Below are 12,707 nucleotides of genomic sequence, written 5' to 3' on the forward strand. Positions count from 1 at the left end.
GTATCAATATGGTGTCTTGTCCTTACACAGAAAACCAGGTATTAGCCCTAAACTGTGACTCCACAATGGCTGGCATTAGTTACTCATCTGTGAGGCCTCCAAATGAAGCCAGTCCATCAGAGGTCTGACCAAAACAAAGGCAAGGAAATCAGTTTTTATTCACCATTTTACTAGCAGGCCACTAACACTAAGATGGCATGGAGACAAAAGGCATGAAGCACCTCCGAGAGACAGTCAAAGAAAATGCATTTGCAATTAATCGTCGATCCAGCATAACCCAGATTTGATCAGAAAAAAACAAAATTTAAAAGAAAAAGTGGAGAGGAGACAGAAGACAGAAATTATGCCCAACAATTCAGAGCAACTTGGATTCTGCTGATTCTTGAAAATAGATCATCTCCTACTGTTTGCAAGTAAGGTACCTATCAGAGGTCCACAGTACAATGAAAGCACTTCACCAAACTCCTGATACATGTTTTGTTTGGGGACATGAAGGAGAATGAAAAGAGTATGAGCCAAACCCTGCTCTTAAAGGATACCATTATTGAGATATTCAATACATGCTACTTGGTACCCAAGCTAGTGCTATTAGAAAAATAGATCATTAAGACCGTGTTCTTAAAGGAGAAGTAGGGAGGTTATGGTTCTTTCATTTTTTTTTTTTTTTTAAGGAAAACACTTTGCAGTCTGGGACCTTTATTTCTCTTTGTACATTAGGCCATGAATTCATAGGGAACGGGCTCCAGCAGCTCAGGCTCTTTTCTGATAGTCTCACAAAGTGCGCTTCTCTGGGTGACACAGGCTGGCTCTTCAGCTGAACCCAGGCGCCCTTCTCCTTGGCTTCCCTTCCTTCTGATTGTTCTCCTTCACCCCCTTCAGGAAGCCGTCTCTGCTCTTCAAGTGCCTGATGTGCTCAATCCGCACATTGATCCTCTTGGCCAGAGTCTTTCTCTTAACTTGCTTGTTTACAATGATGCCCACGGCATACTGGGTGACATTGTAGACTCTTCCGGTTTTTCCGTGGTAACACTTATGGGGCATTCCTTTCTGAACAGTGCCCATTCCCTGATGTCTACAATATCACCCTTTTTGTAGATTCGCATGTATGTAGCCAAAGGAACAACTCCACGTTTCCTAAAAGGTCTAGAGAACATATAGCGAGTGCCTCTCCTCTTTCCTTTTGTGTTCATCACATTGGCGAGTTAACTGGAAGATGGCTGCCGCGGCCGAAAGCAATTCTTTCATTTTTTATTTCATTTTTTCATGTGATGAGTGGGTTTGGTGTAACAGGCTCATCTGACATAATGTGCCATCTTCTTCAACACAGTCCGAAAGTACCCAGGCCAACCAATCATGGACTGGAACTCCTACCACTGTGAGCCAAAGAGCTTATATCTATTGACAAGCTAATACTCTTGGCTGTTACTGTAACAAAACACAGACTAATAAAAGGAGATGGACAAATGATTCCAAAGGGCTATAGCACAATACAGCCCAGGTGACAAATGCCAAGCAAATGGCTTTGAAGATCATGACATGGAAAAATCTTATCCTGTTAGATATATATCACTGAAGGGTTCCGGGGGAATGGTATTTGAAGTGATTTTATTTAAGTTTTTCTAACTTCCTATGTGTGTGCACGACTGACATCATTTCCTCTCTCCTCCCTCCAACTCTTCCCATGTTTTGCACATTCCTTCTCAAATTCATGACCTCTTTGTTGTACTGTAGATCTGTCAGTTGGGACTGTGCTCTTCCCGAGGGTCAACTCTTCTCTGCATTTTGACCAGTGTGGAATGTGGATTTCTGTATTTTCTCAAGCATTTCAGATGAGACTCAAAAACACTACAGAACGAAGGATGCCCTTGAATTCCCGATCCTCCTGCCTTCACCTTCAAATTCCCAGGACTCTTGGCCCATGCCACCAATATCTCAACAGCACTCTTTGCCCACTCATCTGTCAGCTACCTCACCCATCCTTCCACACCTCTGCCTCAGGAAATTGGATGTTTGCCAATCCTGAAACACAACCCCTCACCCCGGGTAGCCCACCCACGCCCTCTCTGATTGCTAATTCTGTCTCACTTTTTCCCTCACCTTGTGACTGACCTGTGTTCTTATTCAGGTACTTTAAAATTTTTATTTTAACAAGTGGGGCACATTTTCCCCAGCAATCTTATTTAGAACCTTAATGTAGAAAATAGATCAAAGTAGAGGTACTTTGGTTGAAAATGGGGTAGGTGTCCCTTCTGTCTGACCTTCCTCTTTCTCTGCACATTCTCTGAAAGAGTTCCAGAAAACCCAATTTTCAGATGCCATTCTCATAATATATGGTGGTTTGGTGACTCATGCCTCTAGTCTCAGCCCTGGGGAGCCTAAGACAGGAGTTTTGCTTGAATTCTAGGCCACCTTGGGTCACAGTGAGTTCTAAGACAACCTCTGGCACAATGTAAGATCCTATGTTGAAAAAAAAAAAAAGAAAGATACAAAATATGGAAAGAAAAAATATTCTAGGGAATGTGATACATTCTTTGTCTTCTGGTGTCCTAGTAGTTCATGTATACCACCTTCGGTTCCCTTCAAGACTTAATTCAAGTTAAAATCAAGTTAAAATTAAGCTAGATTCAAGGCTTAATCAAATATCACCTTTCCTATTAATTTTTCCTTGGTCTCAGCAGATAGAAATTTTCTGTCCTCTGAACGTTGTTTAAATTGCTTTATTTATTCGCTTATTTACTTGCTAATTTACTCATTCATTCAATCATTTGTCATTTTTGAGACCAGGTTTCTCTGCATAGCCCTGGCTGTCCTGGAATTTACTCTGTAGACCAGAGTGGCCTAGAATGTAGAGATTCACCTGTCTCTGCCTCCCACGTGCTAGAATTAAAGCTAAAATTTTTAATGGAACTTACTTCTATGTTTTCTGTCCTACACAAGTCATTTATTGCTGTTGCTATTATTGTTTGTGGTGATGGTGGTGATGCTCTTAAAGCATGGGCTTGTTTTGTAGCCCTGCCTAACCTGGAATGCACTACATAAATCAGGCTGGCCTCAAAATTATGATCCTCCTACTTCAACCTACCAAGTACCAAAATTAGAGTAAGGTACAAATATTCCTGGCTTTGGAGGGGGGAGGCAGTGGAGTCATTTTATAAACTATTGTTTGTTGAAGACTGAAAACTCTTTAAAGAAGTAGGTGATTGGTCAGTGACTGATTCCTAGGTGAAGCTTCGGCACGCCTACCAGTGTGCGCTACCCAGCAGGTGCTCAGTACACCTTTGCTTGTTGGATGCATGGATGAGATTCCTACATTATCTGAAACTGAACAAATTTTATAGTTGAGCTTATTTAGTATCTTCTTTCTTTCTTTCTTCCTTAATTTCTTTTTTTTTCCTTGTCATAAAAAACAGACAATGCATCCTGTCCCCTGTGGTTCCTGAAGACTTCAGTAAGCTGCCAAATAGCATTGTTGAATTTATGATTGGATTAATGAAAAGCTTGTAGCAAAATTATCCTAGTGAGGAAATGATCCTTTCGGGGACTTCAATTTCAACTGGTGAGACAACATTAGTTTTAAATGAAAGAAAACCTCTCATTGTGCAGACTTAGCACAGCTGATAATCATGCCAGAAGGAGTTTGTCCCAGGGTGCCCCACAATAGATGCAAATAAGAAGACACTCTTTCTAGCAAACTGAAGAAAAGGGAAGCATGTCATGCGACTTTAGAAAAACTGGTCCTTTTCTCTAGGTCTCCATTTCTCGGGTTTTCAGCATATTACAGCATTTTCATTATAATGCTCTCCAAGTCTCCCTCTAGACTATATCATCTATGATTTTCTCACATAAGCAGGACACTTATTTCCACTGGACAGGATCCCAGCCTGCTACTCCTCTCCAGCACCTGGCATTAAGTCACAATTTTCCTACAGGGCAACCCTCCAAAAACCCTGCTGGGTGGAAGGGCTATAGCTAGTTCGGAGCTTGTCAGTTGCCAATGACCCATTGGATACATTTCCATGGGAGAATAAAGTCCCTACTGGAGATCTGTCCAGCAAACAAAACCCAAGTTGTCAATCAATTCTATTGGACAAATCATCACTCTTGCCTGGAAACATTGATGTGTTTAAAGAGGAGTGAAACCACCAGCCACGGTTTATACATGATTTTTTTTTTTTACTTACAACCTACCCCAAAAAGTATAGTAATCATAGAAGTGGCTAATTTCATGACAATTGCACCTCTCTCCAATTTTGTGTTATGGCTTGGAGAGCAGCTGTTAGCCACTTCTAAGTAGCAATAACTATATTCTTACCTTTTCCCAACATGGGTAGAGGAAACCCTTTTGTGAGCTCCATTCCTGAAAGCACTACAGTGAGGTGGGTGGAAGTAATGACTTGTTATCCCACCACTGTTGCTGGAAGGATAAGATGACTCCTGTTGAAGCAGGAAAGCAGAAATGACACTGCTCCGCAAACATAAACTTGAAATAGGGCTTCATCAATAATTAGCCATGTGCAGCTGGAGAAATGGCTTATGTGTTAGCACTTCTTCATGCAGAGGACAGGGATGTGATACCCAGAACTCACATGGTGGCTCACAACCATTATTAACTCCAGTTCCAGGGTATCAGACTCACTCTCTGACCTCCACAGGCACACTAGACAAGCATGTGCTGCACAGACATATATGCAGGTACATACACTCATACACATAAAATAAAATAAGTCTAAAATATGTTTTAAATAGTTAGCTGGGTAAATCAGGTCAAATTAACCCTTGTAAAATGTTGTGAATGATAATAGTATCCTTGCCAAAGAGTTGATACTTGCAGTAAATAGCTTAGAAAAATACCTCACATAAAATAAATCTTTACTTGCTAGCATGTATAAGGCCCTGAATTCAATCCTCAGCACCAAAAATAAGTGAATAAATGCTGTTTGTTATCTCCCAAAACTCAACAGTAAGACTCTATAGGAGAAAATGTCACATGTGTGAGTCACAGAACATAGGAATCTCAAACTGATAGTCACTAGGATCCTCATCCCAACTGCTTAGCTTTCATAAAACTAGACATACCAAAGAAAGAAAAGTAATTGTCGTTCTCATTTAGGTATGAACCTTGTGAGTGACAGTAACATTTGGCTTTGTAAGACACACCCACTGGTGCAATAGTGGTATGAACATTATGGGAGTAAACAGCCATTATCTGATTGGATTGGGGGGCCTGAGCCACAAGATGAAGCTCATATATACAACACCATTGTCAGACTAAGAAGCTGAGGCTAGATAATAAACTCTAAAAAAGAACCAAGTATTATTATTCTGCTAAACTGACATATATTAAACCAACTACTAATGACTTACAATTGCACCCATTAATAATGCACCTTCCAATCCTCATCAAAGAAGCTTCTATTTGCAGTTGATGATGATTAATATAGAGACGGAGAACTGGCCAAAGAACGTAGAATAAGAATAGGAGCTATACAATGACTATATCACACTCCCTCCTTTCAAGAGTTCAGAGATCTTTGCAGAAGAGTAACCAGAAAGGCTGTAAGAAGTCAAAAGTGTGTGGACATGAGGCTCCACCCCAGTTGAGGAGCTATTGGCAATTGAAAACTTCTGGGAAAGGGAGAGTCAATTTTCTCTAAAAGTGTGAGTCTTCATAAGTAAACAAAGCTACACTGGAAGTCCACACATGCATTCAAGAATATTCAGGCAGTAAAAACAATACTTGATTGGTTGAAAATGATAAGGATTTAGTTATGCAGGGAAGAGATGTAGGTCTGGGAATAGTTATGGGAATTGTACAAATTATCAAAGTCTATTTATAAAATGCTCAAAGAACTAATACTTATTTTTAAATAAATAAGCAAATAAAAACATAAATCTCTAACAAATATTAGTTATTGTCATTATTACTGCTAGTAATGCTTCCTGGATATATTTAGATGTCACTAATTCTAAACAAGATGCTACTGAGTAATAGCTAAAAATTAGACACCTATTAAAATCATCAAGATATGTCAATTATATTTATTTTGAGTTTAATATGCATCTATTGCTATACGTATTCTAACTTCATTTCCAAAACAGTCCTATAAAATACACTTTATTGTCACTACTTACTGTCGCTATGTTACAGAAACAAAGGTTATAAAGTCACACAGTTCTCATGTGGCAAAATTGAGGCATGATCCCAAGCCTTGTGGCTCAAAAGCCTGACTGTTGAACTCTACTGCTCCGCTGCTGTCTCAGAATCAACTGTACAGTATTTGAATGAAAATGAAGTTTCATCATGTCGAACTTGGTCGTTGTGATCCTTCCAATCATGTACTCTCCTATAACAAATGGCCAGTAATTAGTTATAATTAGCCCAAGATTCATGAAAAATAGTTTGAGACAAATTGGTGCCATCAGAGGTAGAAACTGGCAAGAAATGTACGTTTTCCTTGAGGATAAGAAAAAAAGTTTTTTGTGTATGTGTGTGCATGTATGTGTGTGTTTGTATATGTGTGTGCATGTGTGTATGTGTGTGTGCATATGTGTTCAAGCTGGCAATGACTGCAGCACACCAGTGCTCCTTTTCTTCTTTTTAATTCAATGGGATTTAACTTATCTTTATTCCTGTTTGAGGTAGACTTTATTTAGCTCAAGGTATACAATATTACATTTTTTATGAAAAAGGATTCTTATCACATGCTTAAGATTTTCTCATGAACGTGTTTTCAAAATGTTGTGACATCATTTTGATATCTTTCTGATCCACCTCCCCTCAAAAGCAATTTCAAATGTCTGCTCAGTTCTTTTGGAGGGAGATAAATCAAAGAAGCTAAAATTATTATTCATGGTGTGATTACAACATGCTAAGTGCCTCACATTATATGGAGGATTGTATAACCCAAAAGACAATGGACAACACTGTGTAGCATTGGTTCGCCTTGCCAATAGCTGTGTGTTTGAGTATTGGGGATTTTTGTTGTCATTTTTGCTATACTCACTTCTATCTCTCTGTTTCTCTCTCTCTCTCTCTCTCTCTCTCTCTCTCTCTCTGTGTGTGTGTGTGTGTGTGTGTGTGTGTACATGTACATATCATGGCATGTGTTATAGCATGTTATCATCTGCATTTTGTAGTTGTTTTAAGGTAGGAGTTTGACAATTTAGAAAATAACAAATAGGTCTCTGTCTTGCACACAGTGTTTTTGAGGTCCTTCATCTGGCCTTCCTCTAATAGAAAAAGAGGAGGCTCTGAAGATCCAGGAAGAAAGACTTTGACTATTTCCATGTTACGTTTTGTTTTACATGTACTTTATGCTTATGGTAACTTTTAAGATTTCAATGAATACTATCAAACCTTTAAAAAAATCAAGTACTGACAAAAATATATTTATATAGCTTTATTCCAAAAAAAAAAAACTAAGAAGGAATGTCCACCCAGAACATAGGTCCTCTTCACGGTCCTCCTAATCCAAACAGAATAGATTTGTTTTGATTTATTGTTTTTCGTTCAATGAGTCTAAACCCTCTTCAAAGACCTGATTGTTACTCCTCTGTATTTTCATCTTCTCAAAAGCAAACAGTGATGTTGCTAGTGAAAGTACCCCCTAGGTCTGACCCGTGATCTAAGTGGGGCTACATGTGCAGTTTTGGTAAATTTTCTACATGAGCGCTGAGACAGCTGTGCATGAACCCTACTGTAGTAAGTAGTGAAACCAAAGGTAGGAAAAGGAAAGGCTGAAGATTCAGGCACTCTTCCCATAGAGCCTAGTTTCACCCAGAATTCCAAAGAGTATAAAAATTGTAATTCCAATTTGGCTTTTCAATTTAGACAGTTACCAAGTTAGAAAGGATCTACTTGATTTACCAAAATGTCAGTTTTTCTAGGCAAAGCCTTTCCCGACCATACAAATTTTACACCATCAAAGAAATGCTTGAGCAGAAGATAGATGAACTTGCCAACTAGAATAAGGGCAGTTGGGCAAAAGGCACAATCATCCTTCTTCATGTGCTTTTCCATGTGCTTTATTTAGGCTGCTAGCAAAATGCAAGGTCCACATTAAGGTGGCTCTTCCCATCTCAAAATGACCCAATTAAGAAAATAAATCACAGGGCTGGAGAGATGGCTCAGTGGTTAAGAGCACTGACTGCTCTTCCAGAGGTCCTGAGTTCAATTCCCAGCAACCACATGGTGGCTCACAACCATCTGTAATGAGATCTGATGACCTCTTCTGGTGTGTCTGAAGACAGCTACAATGTACTTATATGTAATAGATCAATAAATCTTTTTAAAAAAAAAGAAAGAAAGAAAAAAGAAATCACAAACATACCTGACTGTTTGAGTTTCACATGATTGCAAATATAGTCAAGTTGACAACCAAGATTACCCACCACAGTTGCCTCCCCTAGAGCCACCTAACACAATTTCTTCTTTGGGGAAGCAGTTCAAATCATTGTTATCCTAGTTATTGCTTTCAAGCATGCCAACCAGATTGTGGTTTGTTTTTTCTTCTCTCTTACTCTCATGCCATTCCCCACCCCCCAACCTGTCTGGCCATGTCTGTCCATGTTCTATCTTCTTCCGGTCATTTTGACTGAAGAACAAAGTTCATCCATCTGCCTGCCTCCCAGTGCCCAGCCCAAACCCTATGTTTGTTAAGATTTTTCTATGAGAAGAGAGAACTGGGAGATGTCTTCTTTCCTTTGTCGTTATTGTCTTTGTTCTTCAATGGGAATTTTCCAACACTTGCAAAGTAGAGAACAATATACAATAAGTTACCAAAGGCACCTCTCCTGGCTGCAGCAATGATGACCTCAGTAGTCTTGTTCCATCTATATCAGCCGTTCAATGTGATACCCTAGAGATCAGATATTTACACTGTGATTTAGAGCAGTAGCAAAATTAGAGTTATGAAGTAGCAACAAAAATAATGTTATAGTTGGGGGTCACCACAACATGAGGAACTATAGTAAAGGATCATAGCATTAGGAAGGCTGAGAACCTCTGCCCTATATACTCTCTCACTCTCCTGGACTCGAGCCCCAAACATCATCCCATTTTGATTCTAATTATTGAAGTATGAGAGACAAGAATTTGTGGATTATGGAGCTGATGCTATCAAGCCCAGCTGAGCTACTGCTAGAAAGTGACAAGGCCTGAGCAGAATTCATTCTGGCAGCTGCAAAGGCTTGCGGGACAGGGGCTCATGCAAGCTGGTAGCCTGTATGTGAGCAGGGAAGGCAGTCTCTCTCCTTCCCACTGTGATCCCCAGTGGCAAGGAGCTGGGGCAGTGTGGGGCCCATGGCTGTGGTTTCTCACTAAGCTGGTCATCTTTCTTTGCTCACTTCAAACCCTGTACTTAGTGGTTTTAGACACCTTTGTGCACATCCATACTGACTTGTCTTAATTCTGTCAAAGCCTTCTCCCTCTCCCCTGGAGCTGTCTGGGAATTCTGGTTCATTGTTGCTGGTCGTTTTTTACTTCCTTTGTGCTTAACTTGTTGAAATACGAAAGGGGTTGGACAGTGTCAGACAATATGGCCCCCGTCACGCCGCATTTTACATTGAAATCATCTTTAAGGGCTTTGCTCCTTGACACAGATGGTCTCCATATCCTAGGAGATGGTCTTTTGGCACGAAAATGAAAAAGCTGTGCCCCCTGGGAATCAAGAAACTTGGCGAGTTTATTCTGGCTCAAGTCAAACGGACACATCTTTGTCCTAGGGTCTGGCTTCTTCATTTTCCCTCCTACAGCAAGCATTTTTGACTCTCATTGTTCAAAACATGAATGCATGTGAGTTCTTATTTCTTAATAGTTAGCCTTTTTTCATAATAAAGCCCCTCCCTTGTCTGAGGAGAGACAATGGCCTTTACCTTCAATGCTACCCCACTCAGAGTCACCTTGTCTCAATCCCTTCCCAGTTTCCCCAAGACCTTCGGTGTGGAAGCATCCATCAGCTCACAGGCTGCTGTAAATTATTGCACTCACCCACAATACTCTATGGCTTCCACCTCTTGGAAGCCTCACTTTCTATTTTTTCCCCTGTATGGTAAGCCTAGGATCACCTTCTTCTTTAGTGACTTAGCCATCCATACCTCTGCACGGCAGGAAACATAAACAAATGTACCATTACCCCTCCAGTGTCTTTTTCCAACTTGCTTTATACTTCGATGGTTCTGGTTCTGCTTAAATAGCCCATCACTGTGTTCATTCTGTTTCCTTTTTATTAAAGCCTCAGTATATCTCCTTTATGCATTTCTTTACGCACTGGGCCAGACTGACATCAGACATTTGATTTTCCTGGAAAATCTTCCTTTTCCATCTCATGGATGTGTTCCGCATTCGTCCTCCATAGCATGCACTAAATCTTGACCTGTTCCCTAATTGCAGAGTTAAATGTGTAACTGTTACTTTGTTCTTTCCCACTGTTAAGAATATTTTTTAAAGAGCCAGGATGATTAGGGTAGCAATTCAAAGAAAACCATTCTACCTTTCTGCATGTTTGGGGACATAGCTTAGTAGCCAAGTACTTAGGTGCCCAAGGCTCTGGATTCTAACCCCATGAATACAAAGAAAGCATGCTTACCATATCATTGTTAGAAAAAAAATCTATAGGAACCATGCCTAATGAAAACTTTATAGCAATGACTAGAACGGCACTAAAGCTACATGCCACAGCAGTGTGTATCTCAACAATCTAATATTGGGCTGGGGAGATGCCACAGTTGATAAGGTGCTTGCTGCATTAAGTATAAGAGCTTTAGTTCAGACCTCAGGCTTGGCACCATGTGTCTGTGCAATTCCAGAGTAGGAGGGAAAGCGCAGAGACAGGCAGATACTTGGAATGTGGAAACAGCATAGATTTTTTTTTAGCCAACTGATTAAAGGACAGTGAAACTGTGATCCATATACACAGTGGAATTTTATGCAGCTATAAAGAAAAATGAAATCATGAAAAATTGTTCATAAGTGCGTGGAACTAGAAAAAGTCATGCCATCTGAAGTAGTCCAGATCAAAAAAGGCAAATGTCACATGTTTAGTCTCATATGTGAATCCTAGCTTCAGATTCTTAGAAATGTGTAATTAGCTTGGAGTATCTGTAGGAGCCAGAAAAACTTGAAAGGGACCAATGACACAGCAAGAGGTTTTTTAAGTGTCATTATTGATCTTATAGGGAGAAAAATAAGGCTTCTTGGCCCTATATGCTATCAAATAAAGAGCCCAGTTTACATGTGAGATAGCACCCTTTGAGTTGTTAGTCCAGAGTCATGGTGCCATAAACCCCTTTAAAAAGGGAATGTTGCCACTTAGTTTACTTTCTGTTGCTGTGAAAAACACCATAACTAAAAGGAACTATGGGAGGAAGGCGCTATTGCATCTTACAGCTTATAGTCTAGCATAAAAAGAAGTCAGGGCAGGAACTCAAGGCAAGAACCTGGAGGCAGAAACTAATGCAGAAGGCATGGAAGCTGCTGCTCGATGGCTTATTCCGAGTGGTTCACTTACCCCGCTCTCCTGACAACTCAGTGTCTACCCAGGTGCAGCACTGCCCACAGTGAGCTAGGCCTTCCCCATGCCACTCATCCTTGCCTACAGGGCTATTTTTATGGAGGCATTTCCCCAGTTGAGACTCCTCTTTCCTCAATAACCCTAGCTTTTATTATGATTTTTAAAAATTAACACCACTATCTTAGTTACCCTTTCCATTTCTGTGAAGAGATACCATGACCAAGCCAACTTTTATAAAGAAAACATTTAGTTGGGGCTGCCTTACAGTTTTGGAAGTTTAGTCCATTATCATGGTGGGAAGCATAGCAGCATCCAGGCAGATGTAGTATTGGAGGAACTGAAGAGTTCTATCTTTGTATCTGAAACCAGCCAGGAAGAGTGTTTCTTCCATCCTGGGCAGAGTTTTAAGCACGGGACATTAAAGCCCACCCCAACAGTGGCTCACTTCCTCCAATAGGGCCACACCTACCTCAATAGTGCCACTTCCCCGGGTCAAGCATATTCAAACTGCCACAATTACTGTTCTTGGTGACCCATCAGAACATGATGGTAAGATCCTGTTGATGAACATACCACACTTGTGAGTCAGGCCGTGGAGAAATCAAATTGAAACAGAAATGGACATTTCTTCTTCCATACTAGCAATCTTTCATGGTGCTGGAAGATCTTAAATAGGCTCCTGGGGGAGAAAAGTTATCAAAAGCCTTACCCAGCTGTGACCATGCAGGCTACAGTGACGAACAGCCTGGCAAGATATGTGCATTGGTACAATAATGGCATGAATGGGGTAACCAACTACTTTCTGATGATGTTTAGGGCCCACTTCACAGAACAAAGTCCATGCCTAGAACTGTAAAGTAGACCAAGAACAATCCATGGCTGAGGATGACATAGAACCTAAGGAAAGGCATTCTACTATTACTTTGCTAAAGGCACACAGGATCTAACTGCTTTCTAAATATTCATCTATACACCTACAGATTATGCAGCTCTCAACCACCGTCAGAAATACTCCTCTTCGCAGTGGTTAGTGATTAATGCAGGTACTCACAGCTGGTCAGAGGACAGGGAATTAGTAGCTATAGAGTGCTCAGCCCTCAACTGGACATCTGTGCCGTATCCTCTCCCCACAGGCTCCAGGGACCTTTGCAGAGCCTAGGACAGAAATATCTAGAAGTTGGGAACTACTACGGCAAA

The 12,707-nt window shown here is 40.5% G+C and overlaps 1 pseudogene across 1 annotated transcript; it reads right to left on the reverse strand.

The window, feature by feature from the left end:
- Nucleotides 1–713: 713 nt before the first annotated feature.
- LOC308415214 (large ribosomal subunit protein eL21-like) lies at nucleotides 714–1,190 on the reverse strand (annotated as a pseudogene). Its single transcript has one exon. The product of its transcript is annotated as a large ribosomal subunit protein eL21-like (transcript).
- Nucleotides 1,191–12,707: the final 11,517 nt, after the last annotated feature.

Source organism: Micromys minutus (assembly GCF_963924665.1).
Source record: "Micromys minutus genome assembly, chromosome: X".
NCBI classification, from domain to species: Eukaryota; Metazoa; Chordata; class Mammalia; order Rodentia; family Muridae; genus Micromys; species Micromys minutus.